The sequence below is a fragment of the Alosa pseudoharengus genome, unplaced genomic scaffold, assembly GCF_046254945.1.
Source record: "Alosa pseudoharengus isolate Yale_2024_CS ecotype anadromous, Long Island Sound unplaced genomic scaffold, YU_APseudo_1.1 YU_APseudo_1.1_scf_63, whole genome shotgun sequence".
Lineage (NCBI taxonomy): Eukaryota > Metazoa > Chordata > Actinopteri > Clupeiformes > Clupeidae > Alosa > Alosa pseudoharengus.
Window position 1 is genome coordinate 57,501 of NW_027468852.1, and position 12,602 is coordinate 70,102.

Genomic DNA, 12,602 nt, shown 5'->3' on the forward strand with positions numbered 1-12,602 from the left:
TCGCCTTTAAACTTTCGTGATTGATTGCAGATACAAAGGAAGTGTCCATATATGGATCACATAGCATGATACAGGAAAAACAGAGCTTTCCAACTGTACTACACATGATATGTTTTGGATCACTGTCGTGGTAGTAGATGCAAGGTTAGAATGCTAACTTTTGGTGAATTTAGGAGAAACATACAGGCATGAGTAAACACTTAAATGTATAAATCAGATTTTCTTTGTTGTAGTAGTGTGACAGAATACATGTTAAGGTAGCAAACTAGCCTAAAATCTCGAAATTGACCAGTACATGAAAAAAACATGTTTTCACCTGCCGTGTCTCGCCTTAAGGCCCAGGGCTTGTGTTTTGTCATTTTTTCCTTTCTTGTCGATGCCAATACCGATGTTACCTGAATGCAGCTGTCTCCCGCAAGGACCTTTGTAGGCTCATGTCCATGAGAGCCAAATGGATGTGCAGCTTGGGTTAGGTTTGATGTTGTGAACGGCCCAATGTTGGCTCACTTAGGTTTGTGGTGTAAAGGGCTCCAATGTTAATGAGAACGCTCCAAATCCCACACATACTCCAATCAGAAGAAACCCTTTAATAAAAAAAAAAAAAAAAAAAAAAAAAAAAAAAAAAAAAAAAAAAAAGAGAAAAATGGCGGGAAAAAACATTATGGGACAAAAAGGGACGTGGTAGAGTGGGCAGTTACTACTGTCACAGTTCCACTGGGTTCTTTTTTCAGTCAATGAAAGGAATGTGCACCATTCCTGGAGGCAATGCAGTACCAGGGTTCTTATTTATAAAGCTTTCTTATGTACAGACTTGATCTTAGAGCATCCATACACTCAAATCCAGATATATATTTAAAAAAAAAAAAAACCTGTGATTGACATGAAAAGGTATTTAGCCCCATGTCAGGCTCCAACATTTTCATGATGCACTGCAGGTAGTCTAAGGTCCAAGAGCTATGAAATCCAAGATCAACGACCTCACGTCCCCTTAGAAAAGTGTGCAGCAGATTTACAGCAAACTTGTGGGTGATTTGTGGGAAACAAATGAGTTCACTTCACCTGCTGGTGATAAACCTAATTTGCATATGACATTGCTGCAAATTTGCTGCAACATTGCGAAAGGTTCACTGAAACTGTTTGTCAGAAACATAATTTCATACCTCAAACTCAAAAGGGCTGAAAATGTTGACATATTTAAGACCCCCCCCCCCCCAGAACATTTTAAAAAAGATTTTAGATTTTAACACGTAAATAAAGAGATAACAGGAAAAAAACAACATTTACATTACATGCAAATAGGTAGACCTGTGACCTGGTAAGCATTCAATAATGAATATTGAATATTATTATATTATATTATAATAAACATGCTGTAAGCAAAATTTAAGTATGGCTGCATTTGACGGCTTCTACACACAGATGCGAGTCTGACAGTGGGTGTTCCCGACGGTAGCTATGCAAATGACTTGAAGTATAACCGTAATTTGATTGGTTGGTGACGTCCGTCGATTGGCTTGATTGGCCGGTGCCGTCTGTCGGTGCAGCAACAGCTGAACTTCTCAACACGAGCTACGGGAGAAACGCGACGCAATGGACCCACAATTCAGTTCGGCAACGGATGACGTGAGCCCATGTAAAGTGAATGGGATGCGTCTCCAGCATTGCAACGCATGCAACTGTGTAGGAGCCGTTACATATTAAAATGACAGTAGTTTGAGTTAAGGTTATGTTTAGCCTAATTGAATAATTTGATGATGGAGAAGATATTTTCAGACCTGCCATCCTTGAAGAAATTTCTTGAGTACTACCTCAAACCAGGGAACAAACATTGCTCACATTGGCCTTCATTTATGCAGCCACAACAGACCAAACAACATAAATGTTGACAATGTGTTTTAAAGCCTAATCCCTGACTATAAAAATCACTGGTGTTGATAGAAAGGGACTGTGGATGTCTGTTTTCTGGTCTCTATTATCACCTCTTTTCAATCCATTATCATTTGATATTTCTTTTGTGAAGAAATACATCTATCCCTCATGTTATGTTGGTGTCTTCTGCTCCTCTCATGACTACTGAGGCTGCAATGATTACATATTCCAACTAAAGGGGCGAGTTTCAGCAATAGGTGCGCTATGTCAATCTAGAAACCTAGGTCTCGCTTGTTTGCATGCTAATCTTCAAGAATTATGATTTATATCCTACACAGAAAAGAAACAAATTAAACAGCTATCACTGAGCAGGTCAAAACCATTTTGCTAGGTCCACTGTAAGATTTGTTGCAAATAGCTACATTTGGCTTTGAAAAGGTCTGCGCTCCCTGGGAACGTCATGTCTAACCATCATCAACACATGGAAAATATAATACTAACTCAAATAACTTGTGAACAAGCAATAACTTTCCAAGACAACATTCAACTATTAAGCCAAGCTAAATTCACAATTGCAGATTTTTTTGTTTCGCAAAGCAATTCAAAATGGCCAGCGAGGGCAGAAGAAAAGTAACTGATCTCTATAATCAGAGATACACTTTAGCATGTGGCATGTGTTTGTTAGCCAACATTTTTTTATTTTCCCCGGTCATATCACTGCCCCAGGCAGACTAAGCATAACAGAAAGAGAGAGCAATAAAGCCCGCCCTCAGAAACAACTGATCTGCTAACTGTGCCGAGTTACAAATTCTGAATCTGCCTTTATAATTATTCTACCTTGTCTTTTATTACTTTTTTTATTACTTGTGCCTTTGTTTTTTGCTTACTAATTATTCTTTATTTTTAAATAATTTTACCTTGTGTTTTATGTTTTCTCTTTATTATGATATTTACCTTTTAACTACTCGTTCTAAACCTCGCCATCCATGGCTGACGAACAGTATAGTCTCAGTACGAAAGGAACTTAGAGCTGCTGAGAGGAAATGGCGTAAATCCAGAGATGGAAATGATCTTAGTAACTACCAGTCTTTGCTGTCATCCTTTTCATCCACTGTTACACTTGCAAAAAAGGCATTCTATCAAAGCAAGATTGAGAGCGCCACTGACAGTAGACAACTTTTTTCTACTTTCAAATCTCTCCTCAATCCTCCACCACCACCATCAACTACTTCACTGTCAGCAAATGACTTTGCAACATTTTTCACTGAAAAAGTTGCTAAAATAAGTGCTCAGTTTGATGCTCCTATAAGGAGGGCTTTGCCTTGTGTTAGTATGACCCCATCATTTGACTCTTTCTCTCCTCTTGATGAGGAAGCAGTCTCTCAATTGCTTCAGCGATGTCGTCCAACAACATGCCCATTAGATCCTGTCCCGTCCACTCTTCTACAGTCTATCTCACCCGCTGTTCTACCAGCAGTCACACATGTATTTAATGCTTCTCTCAGTTCTGGAATAGTTCCTTATTCTTTTAAACAGGCTAGGGTTACACCTCTGCTAAAGAAAAGTACACTTAATCCAACTGAGGTGAAGAACTACAGACCTGTCTCCCTTCTTCCTTTCTTGTCAAAGGTTTTGGAGAAAGTGGTCTTCAAGCAAGTTTGTGACTTTCTTCATCAGAATAATCTACTAGACCCTATGCAGTCTGGTTTCAAGAGTGGTCATTCTACTGAAACTGCTCTTCTGTCTGTGACTGAAGCATTGAGAGTAGCTAAGTCCTCTGCTCAGTCATCAGTATTAATTCTACTAGATTTATCTGCAGCCTTTGATACTGTTAACCATGACATTCTCCTATCTATACTATCTGAACTGGGAATTTCTGGAAAAGCTCTTGACTGGTTTGAATCTTACCTTAAAGCGCGTTCTTTCAACGTGTCTTGGCAGGGACAGGTATCTAAGTCTCATGCCCTCACCACAGGTGTGCCTCAGGGATCAGTATTAGGACCCTTGCTTTTCTCTATTTACACCACTTCCTTAGGTGATACCATTCGCTCCCATGGATTTGACTATCACTGTTATGCAGACGACACTCAACTTTACCTGTCTTTCCCACCTGATGACTCTAGTGTTTCCCACCGGATTTCTGCATGCCTTAAGGATATTTCAGCCTGGATGAAAGATCGGCACCTTCAGCTTAATCTCTCAAAAACAGAGTTTTTGGTGTTTCCAGCTAAAACAGCTATTCCCCAACAGATTAACATCCAGCTTGACTCAACTTCACTGACCCCAACTAGATCGGCACGAAACTTGGGCGTTGTAATTGATGACCGACTTAACTTCTCTGAGCATATAGCTTCTATTGCAAAATCATGCCGGTTTATGCTTTACAACATTAGGAAGATCAGACCTTATCTGACACAAGATTCCACACAACTTCTTGTTCAGACCATGGTCATCTCTAAGCTGGACTATTGTAATTCACTATTAGCTGGCTTACCCGCTTGTGTAACAAGATCATTACAGCTGATTCAAAATGCTGGAGCACGCCTGGTCTTCAATCAGCCAAAGAGGACACATGTAACTCCTCTCCTAGTTACTCTCCATTGGCTCCCTATAGTAGCCAGAATTAAATTTAAATCTCTCACTTTGGCCTATAGGACACTAACTAGATCTGCTCCTAGTTATTTTAATTCAATAATCAAGCCTTACATGCCCAACCGCCCACTGCGGTCTTCTGGTGAGCGTATGTTGTGTCGACCAGTCATAAAAACTGGGTCTAATTCCAGACTCTTTTCTTCAGTGGTTCCATGTTGGTGGAATGAACTGCCCAGTGCTCTCCGTTCCTGTGGTAGTTTTGGGTCGTTTAAGAGGGGTCTAAAGACATTCCTATTCAACATTTACTTAGTTGTTTAAGCGCTTATGTGTTATGGTTTATATAATGTTGTTTTTATTTTAATTGGGCTGTTAATTAATTTGACATTATTGTTTATTATTGATATTCTCCTTAATGTAGTCTTAGCATGTTATTGTTTTTATATTATTGATTGAATTGACATTATTGTTTTATTATTGCCTTTCCCCTTTTTTACATTGCTTTTTTTATTAGGCTATTGATTGAATTGATATTATTGTGTACTACAACTATTCTCCTTACTATATTTGACCTAGATTTTAATCTGTTCCCTGTTCATTTTTAAATATTATTATGTTGTTTTGTATTTATATGTCGCTTTGGACAAAGGCGTCTGCTAAATCCATAACCATAACCAATCCATAACCATAACTATTCTTTGACTATATTGCCTTTCTATGCTTTTATTTGTTATTTTTGTTTGGTTTTGTTTATGTAAAGCACATTGAATGACCTCTGTGTATGAAATGCGCTATATAAATATTAGAGATGCACCGATAGATCGGCTGGTGACCGGAATCGGCCATGACCGGCGACCGGCCGGACAGTCTGAGACATGCCGATTTTATGCCGGTCAAATGCACTCGTGCGCCGCAATTGTAACAACACCCAGCTGAGTTTGCACTGTTTGAAGAAGCTAGCAACCAGGCCAACACTCAGGGCTGGATGTAGGGCTACAAACAAAGCGCTAATAGGCTACTGAGTTTTTCTATGCAGCAAACGCTGTGCTTTGCCATTGGTCTACTGCGTGGAATTTACTAAGCTGTCACTTCATTAGGCTACGTAAACATCGCTCATCACCGCCCGTCACTGCCGCTAATTGAGAGGAGATAACCGATTGCAACATTAAAAATAATAAGTTTATAGCGATCATAGGCTACATAATAAGATGTCAACAAGCAGCGACATACAGTAGCCCTAGTAGTTCTACTCCACTTAAAAAAAATACTCAAACTATTTACTGCACGTAGACCAGGGCTATGCCTTAAAATACCCTAGTCTAGCAGATTGAGAAGTGGATGTTGTGAAAGTGAACAAACGATAGCCTATTAGAAAGGCAAACAAACGTTAAAGTTGCTTTTGACATAGTAGCCTACAATGAAGAAAACTGATGCTCTGAATACTGAATCAGCCGTCTCTGAAAGTTTCTATAGCCTAATTGATGCATTTAACCAGAATTTGTATTTAATTGTTTCACTTGCAAAACAGAAGTGCACTGTTTTCATATATGGTGGAGCACCTAATCGCTATTAGCACTTCTCCCCTGTGTTTGCGTGATAGCCTAGGCTACTACCACTTTTCCCTCGCCCTCCCATAAATTCATCAATGCCTATGAAAATATGTTACATGGTAGCATGTTCAAATGTATCATGAAAATTGTTCTTATATCCTGGGTGCGATTTGTGTAAAAACCAGAGGGGGGGATGATTTTGAATAAGTTTGTAACACCCCGATTCATAGCCTAGTAATATTCATAGCCTAGTAATGTCATGGCTAATAATACCCTATATTGTTTTTGCCACCTTTGTAACATTTTAGTTTTAGTTTACCGTGGTGTATGACTTTAAACAGCGAGTGTGCTTGGTATGATGATCAGCTCCTCTAATGCAGGGTAGGACTACGTTTTGACAAGCATAGGCCTACAAATTCACCTTGTTCTTGCACCATCTGAAATGACTTCTCTACTTTTGCTGCCTCCATCCTTACTGTATTTGTTGTGTAAAAAAACGTTGTATATGATGGCATTGAAGTCTTAATTTAGTGAATTGGCTAACAGTGTTAGTTGGTAACCAAATAGCCTATTGCGCTACACGCTGCGTAGGCTACGTGCATTCTCTCTCCTGCTGATTTGCGTTCAGTAGCCAAGTGCGTAATATTGCAAAAGTTGAAAAAATAAATGTGTTTATTGTAGCCTACAGAAAATAAATAGCCTATCATACTGTCAGTTAATTTCCTACAGTGCAGTGAAGAGTTTGGAGAGTAAAGTTATAGGGCAACTTGACGTTTTATGAAAATAATTTACGAACCAGAACATAAAGACAATGAAGCTTCTATTCCTTGCAGCTGTTAAAACACCCGCTAGATATTTTAAATACCCACCAACATTCATTTTTTGAGTACAGATTATTTCTAAAAGTTATTTGTCTACTACTGGCTGATTTATCAAACGAGTGCTATTCTCGTTCGTCCTCCGCAAACTACAGGTGTTTCGGTAGAGAGCCATTGAATAAGCCAGCGGTTCCCAAACTTTTCCCCCCGCGTACCACCGCCTACATTCCGGCTCGGCTCGCGTACCCCCACCATCCGACACATAAAAACGTAACGCATTCTATAACACCCCCCCCCCCCCCCGGCGTTGACAATATTTGTCCGTTTCCCGGTTTTAGGTGCGTGCATTTGGTCAGTTAAAAAGTTACATCCACATACAATATCTTATAATAGGCCTACAACAACGCCTGACAAGGATGTATTAGTTTGGACAACATATAGCCTAGAAAGGCTAAACTTAGGCTTTACATTTAACAAACTAAAGGTAGCCTATGTTACCTTTCTTGCCCATCTGAAATAACTCCTAGCTTTGCTCCTTCCCTCCTTTCTGTTTTTGTTGTTTTCAAAAACCTGTTATATCCGCAAAACTTTCCCCCCACGGACCATCCAACGCATTCAAAAGTAACGCATTCTATTAGCTATTCCAGGCGTCATGTTTAATAAGCTGCCCTTTTTTTGATGAACACATACAGAGTTTATAAATGATATCCTTTAATTTCATGTTTCCATATCATTATGACCTGATTCGAATTTGTGTATTTATTCATGAATTAATCACAAAAGATTTAAAATTTTAATTTTACACCTGTCCGCCATAGCCCTTTTCATCTCGCGTACCCCCTAGAAGCAGCTCGCGTACCACTGGGGGTACGCGTACCACAGTTTGGGAATCCTTGGTCTAGATTGCTGGCACTCTAGGACAAAGCTCCCGAAAACAGCTTGGCATTCAATGAGTTAAGGGAAAAAACTTAAAATGCTTTGTGCAACCGGCCACTGAGCCTCAAATGATTTAGTGTCATCACAGAGCTGTTGTCAATAACAAGTTTAGCCTACATAGCATAATAACTCATAAGTCCTGAGCCTTAAATGATTTAGTGTCTTGTCAGACCATGTCAGACTATGGCAGACCAGAATAGTCTGGTTATCTACCATACTATTTCAAATATTTCTGATGTATGCATAAGGTTGTTTAGACCATTTTCAATTATTTGAAATGTACTAATTCAGTGCTCGAGGTGCAAAACCACAGAAATAAGAACCCCCCTTCACCCAACGACGGTCGGATAAATGTATGGGAAACTCCAACTTGGCTAATTCAAGTCTTGTCTCAAACTTGGCTAACTACAATCTTTGCTATTTAGACACATGCATAACAAATAATGTATGAAAACATGCTACAGTTTCAAACTTGAAAATTGGAACAAAATAGTCACTTACCGCAGTAGACATGGTGATTCGTTGCGTTCGCCAGTCTGCTGAGCTCAAAACAACCGCGCCTGGCTTGATGGAGAAACCAGGAGAACAGCTGAGCGTCTTTACGACAGTGCACTTTTATTTTCGGCCTCTGGGGGGAGCATCGTTGGAAAATCAACCACGGTTGCATAGTATACCTTTAAGTTCCCTGCCCCCCCTGTAAAGACTTCAAGTGTCTCATGCGCTATTGTTACACTATCAAATCTATAAGTAACCGTGACAAATAGGGTATGAGATATATAAACTCACGCTATTGTATTATCATATATGTTTGGTAATGGCTCAACTGTCTCTGATTGTTCTACTGACTTGGAAACTGCATCATTGAAGCAGTAAGTCAAGTCGCAAAAATAGTAGTGGCAGAACTCCCAAGTGCCACCTTGTGGTTATTTGTGTCAACTGCAACTGCCATTTCTGCCGAGAATATGGTGCGCGATTCGTGCGTGATTCATGCAGGAAACCGCCCAAACTTAACTGATACCCACTGTAATTACGTCCCAATGGAGCAGTATCAGACTCATATTCTGACTAGAATTAAGTATGGCTACGTCAGGATAGCCTACATCTTCAAAATCTAAAATAGCTATATTATTTATTATAGCTATATCTATTATAGCTATATTATTTCTTTCGTCCCCCATGCCTGTTGTCTCGTCCAGAAAGGACGAATGAAACAAAATGCATGTTCAAATTTTTGCTGAAATGATTCTTGAACGGTTTTGTTCAGAGCTGAAAATGCAATTGTGTTTGACAGAGGGCAGATGTAGGTTGCTAGTGTCAAAATATTAGCTTTCAGTGTGGTACGATGTCTTTGTAAATTATGTTTAAGTAAAAAGTGTTTCATTCTTCCCGGTTCTCCCCTAACCTACAACCAGACAGTAAACTGTTGCAATCTGTGTTCGTCTGCATAGGTCATCTCTTTCATTGCTCTTATTGGTGGTTTTCGATCTTTCCAATTGCAGCCCTTTTGGAAATGGGCCTTGAATGAACCTTCCCCAGACCCACTCTCAGTTACAACCATGGAGGTATTATATATAACTGGAGAGAGTGACTAAGTCCCGCCCTCCATACAAATGAACGGTGGAGGCTAGGCTAGTAAATCCGGCCAATTCATAGTCAACGCCATATTGAACACTGGGGTTCGGCTCTGACCATGCGCCAAGTTCCAAAGCTGGAAATGACGCATGGACCAACGTCGATTTTTATTGGATATTCTGTAAAAATAGAGTCGTCCTCCAGTAAGAGGGTGCCGATAATGCACATATTTTGCTTGCCACGTAACAAGAAGAAAAAGAAGGAACGCACATAGAGTCCGAGTGTAGTCGCCCTGAAGTGCAACTTAATTTCATTGGATAACAGCGGCTCTAACGAAGAGCGGTCTGCCTGCCGTCCTGCTGCTGCAAATATGCATTTGAACATGACGTGAAATATCCGTAGTCGAACTATAAATAAACTATTCGGTTTTTAGTGACGTGTAGCGCATTTTTACAGTCTATGATTAATTTGTTTTTTATTTTATTGTTTGCCATCTCATAGCGGGTGCTCTAAACGTATTCTAGCGTTGGCCCATAACCAAATCAAGCCAATAATAGCCAGTAGCCACAATAATGACTGGAGCCAGAGCCCTCAATAGACACCCTGTTTCGAAAATGGAAGATAATTCACAGAACGGCCAGCCTGTGCGGACAATTACGTCTGGTGTCTGGAAATACTTTGGGTTGCATGTTGATGGTAATGATGGTAAAACCGTTAAAGAGAACGTAGTCTGCGGACTCTGCAGAAAACAGTTTACTTACGCATCCACAACATAAAATCTTCGCGCTCACCTGTCGAGTTACCATCCAAATGAGGCAGCGGCACAGTAGACGGCCAGAGCATCGCCAGGCGTCCAACATCGTATGATTGCATACTTTCCGTAAATCCTAAATTATGTCCGGGGTCTGCTATTTACTTATGCTGCGCAAAGCACAGGTATTTATTTTGGGCAGGTTTATTCCAGGCAGACTTTTATTTCTTACATTGTGCGTTTTATTGTGAGACATGCATTTCATTTGGAGCGGCATACCAGGCTATCAAAAGCAGACGATTTTCGGTTTTGGTATGGGATTTAATTTACTTTTGGACTTTTATTATATAGTTAAATGTTGAAACTGATGGGCACTTAAATCTAGGGGTATTTGATGATCACTGTAAAGTTTTGTGTAGTTGAAAAAGTGTTGGAATTTCCAGCTTATTGCGAGACAAGGCAGTCCCTTTCACTCATTCATTGAACATGCGCTGAATGCCTCGCGGCAACAATTGTGTTTAAATGTAGTAGCCTACTGCTTCAGCCTCTGGCAAGCTCAAAAGGGGGCGGCTATGGGTAGCTTGAGAGCAACATGTGGGAGACCCATGGTGTAACGAGACAAGGGCTTTATGCCGCTGTTGTGTAATTTATTGTCTTTAATCATGTTTAGGCTATTTTTGTTCAGGACAAACAACAACGAAACAAGATCAATACACTTTTCTTTATTTGTCATATGATGCATAAATAACCATAATATACACGTCTTCTCATAGGCTCCTCAAAAAATACGCACTGAATAACGTTTGGCTGTAGCCGACGGATAGGTATCCACCCATCAACATGTACGCGCATGAGAGCTTGTGCCCAACACGGACTTTCGTGCACGGAGCTGGTTCCAAATGCTCCATGCGGCGCCATACTTGAAAATGGCGTATGCTAACATGCCGAAGCTAATCTGCACGCTCTTGACCTCCTGATTACAACTGAGAAGGGTCTGGTGTCAACCAGGCTAATGTTGTTCCCTCATTTTTTTTTTCTGATTGGCCACCTGTTTGCTCTTAAAAACAAAGGAGGGGAAATATAATTTTTTCCAATAATTTCCTACCCTGCTATGTATTTCGTTGTTGCATTTCGTTATTGGGTGTTGAACAAGATATTGACAGCACAATAACTTTAAAAACAATGTTAATGCATTTGTGGAGAAGAAGGATGGTTTGGGTGTTCTACCTACAGCTCACGGTAAGCTATTTCGTTGCTCTGATTGATTAGGTCTATCCAATTGAGTGCAGAGGCATTTTCCCCACTGTCAGTTGAAATACGCCACATAATCACGTCAACATCAGGCTAACTCCTCCCTAGCCTGACATCATCTTACTCAATTCTAGTCAGAACTTAAGTCTGATACTGCTCCATTGGGAGGTAATTAACGGGGTCTTAGAAGCTTCACGCGGCAGCGGTTTTGTTGCAAACAAAATCAACCGAAGAGTGCTCAGATGACAATGTTGCTCATCTGTCCATCGAACAAAGCCCGCCCAGACAATTTGATTGGTCCGAACAGCTCTGGTTCGGGCATAGTTGATTGATTGGTTTATTGACAAAACATCAGTTTTGTCCTTTACAGGAACACTGTTCTTTGACTGTGGTCAAACAAATCACATATTCTTTCTTAAATTCTTTCTTTTTTCTCTTTTTACAAATCATACACACACAACAGAGGACAAAAACACAAGACTTACACACAAAACAACAAAAACAAACACAAAAGAGGAATTGAAGGCTTGTCACTCATAAAGGTTATACGTTGGTCCCATTAATGCCTTTTACCATATACAGAGGGCGAAAAAGATAAACACGGCAGATCAAAAAAGTAAAGTACATCCAAGAAGTAAAATAATCATGTATTTTGTATGAACAAATACAGTTTTAATTTTGTTTTAAAGCCTTTGTCACTGTTTTCCTTAGTCAAAAAACTAGGTAGAGAATTCCATGCAACCATTCCTCTATAATGCAGTGTTCTTTGTCCAGCCCCTGTTCTGTACGCAGGTAACAAAAATCTTTTCTCAACTGAGTGTCTTGTCGAGTATATGTGTGTACTACAGGAAAACACAAAAAAATTAAATAAAGTAGCTGGACACTTTTTCATAATTACATTTCTTACAAAACTGAGAAGAGTACAGTGTAACCTGTTTTTAACTGATAACCAGTTCAATGCATTTAACATTTCAGAGACTCTTGTTCTGTATGAACAATTGAACACAATATGTGCAGCTTTGTTGAACAACCTGTAACTTGTTGAGATTATTTTCTGATGTATTAGACCATACCACAGTACAGTAGTCCAACTGGGACAGAACTACTCCACAACGGAACAAGTCCAGACCGAACAAAGGTTGTGGGTGGGGCTAAGGTCGGCTAGGTCCCAGGCTAACTCCTCCCATCAGCAATTACAAATTGTACATTTTCCAATGTACAATTGGAAGGGGTCATTGCAAGGTATTTTTTGGTATATATCCATTT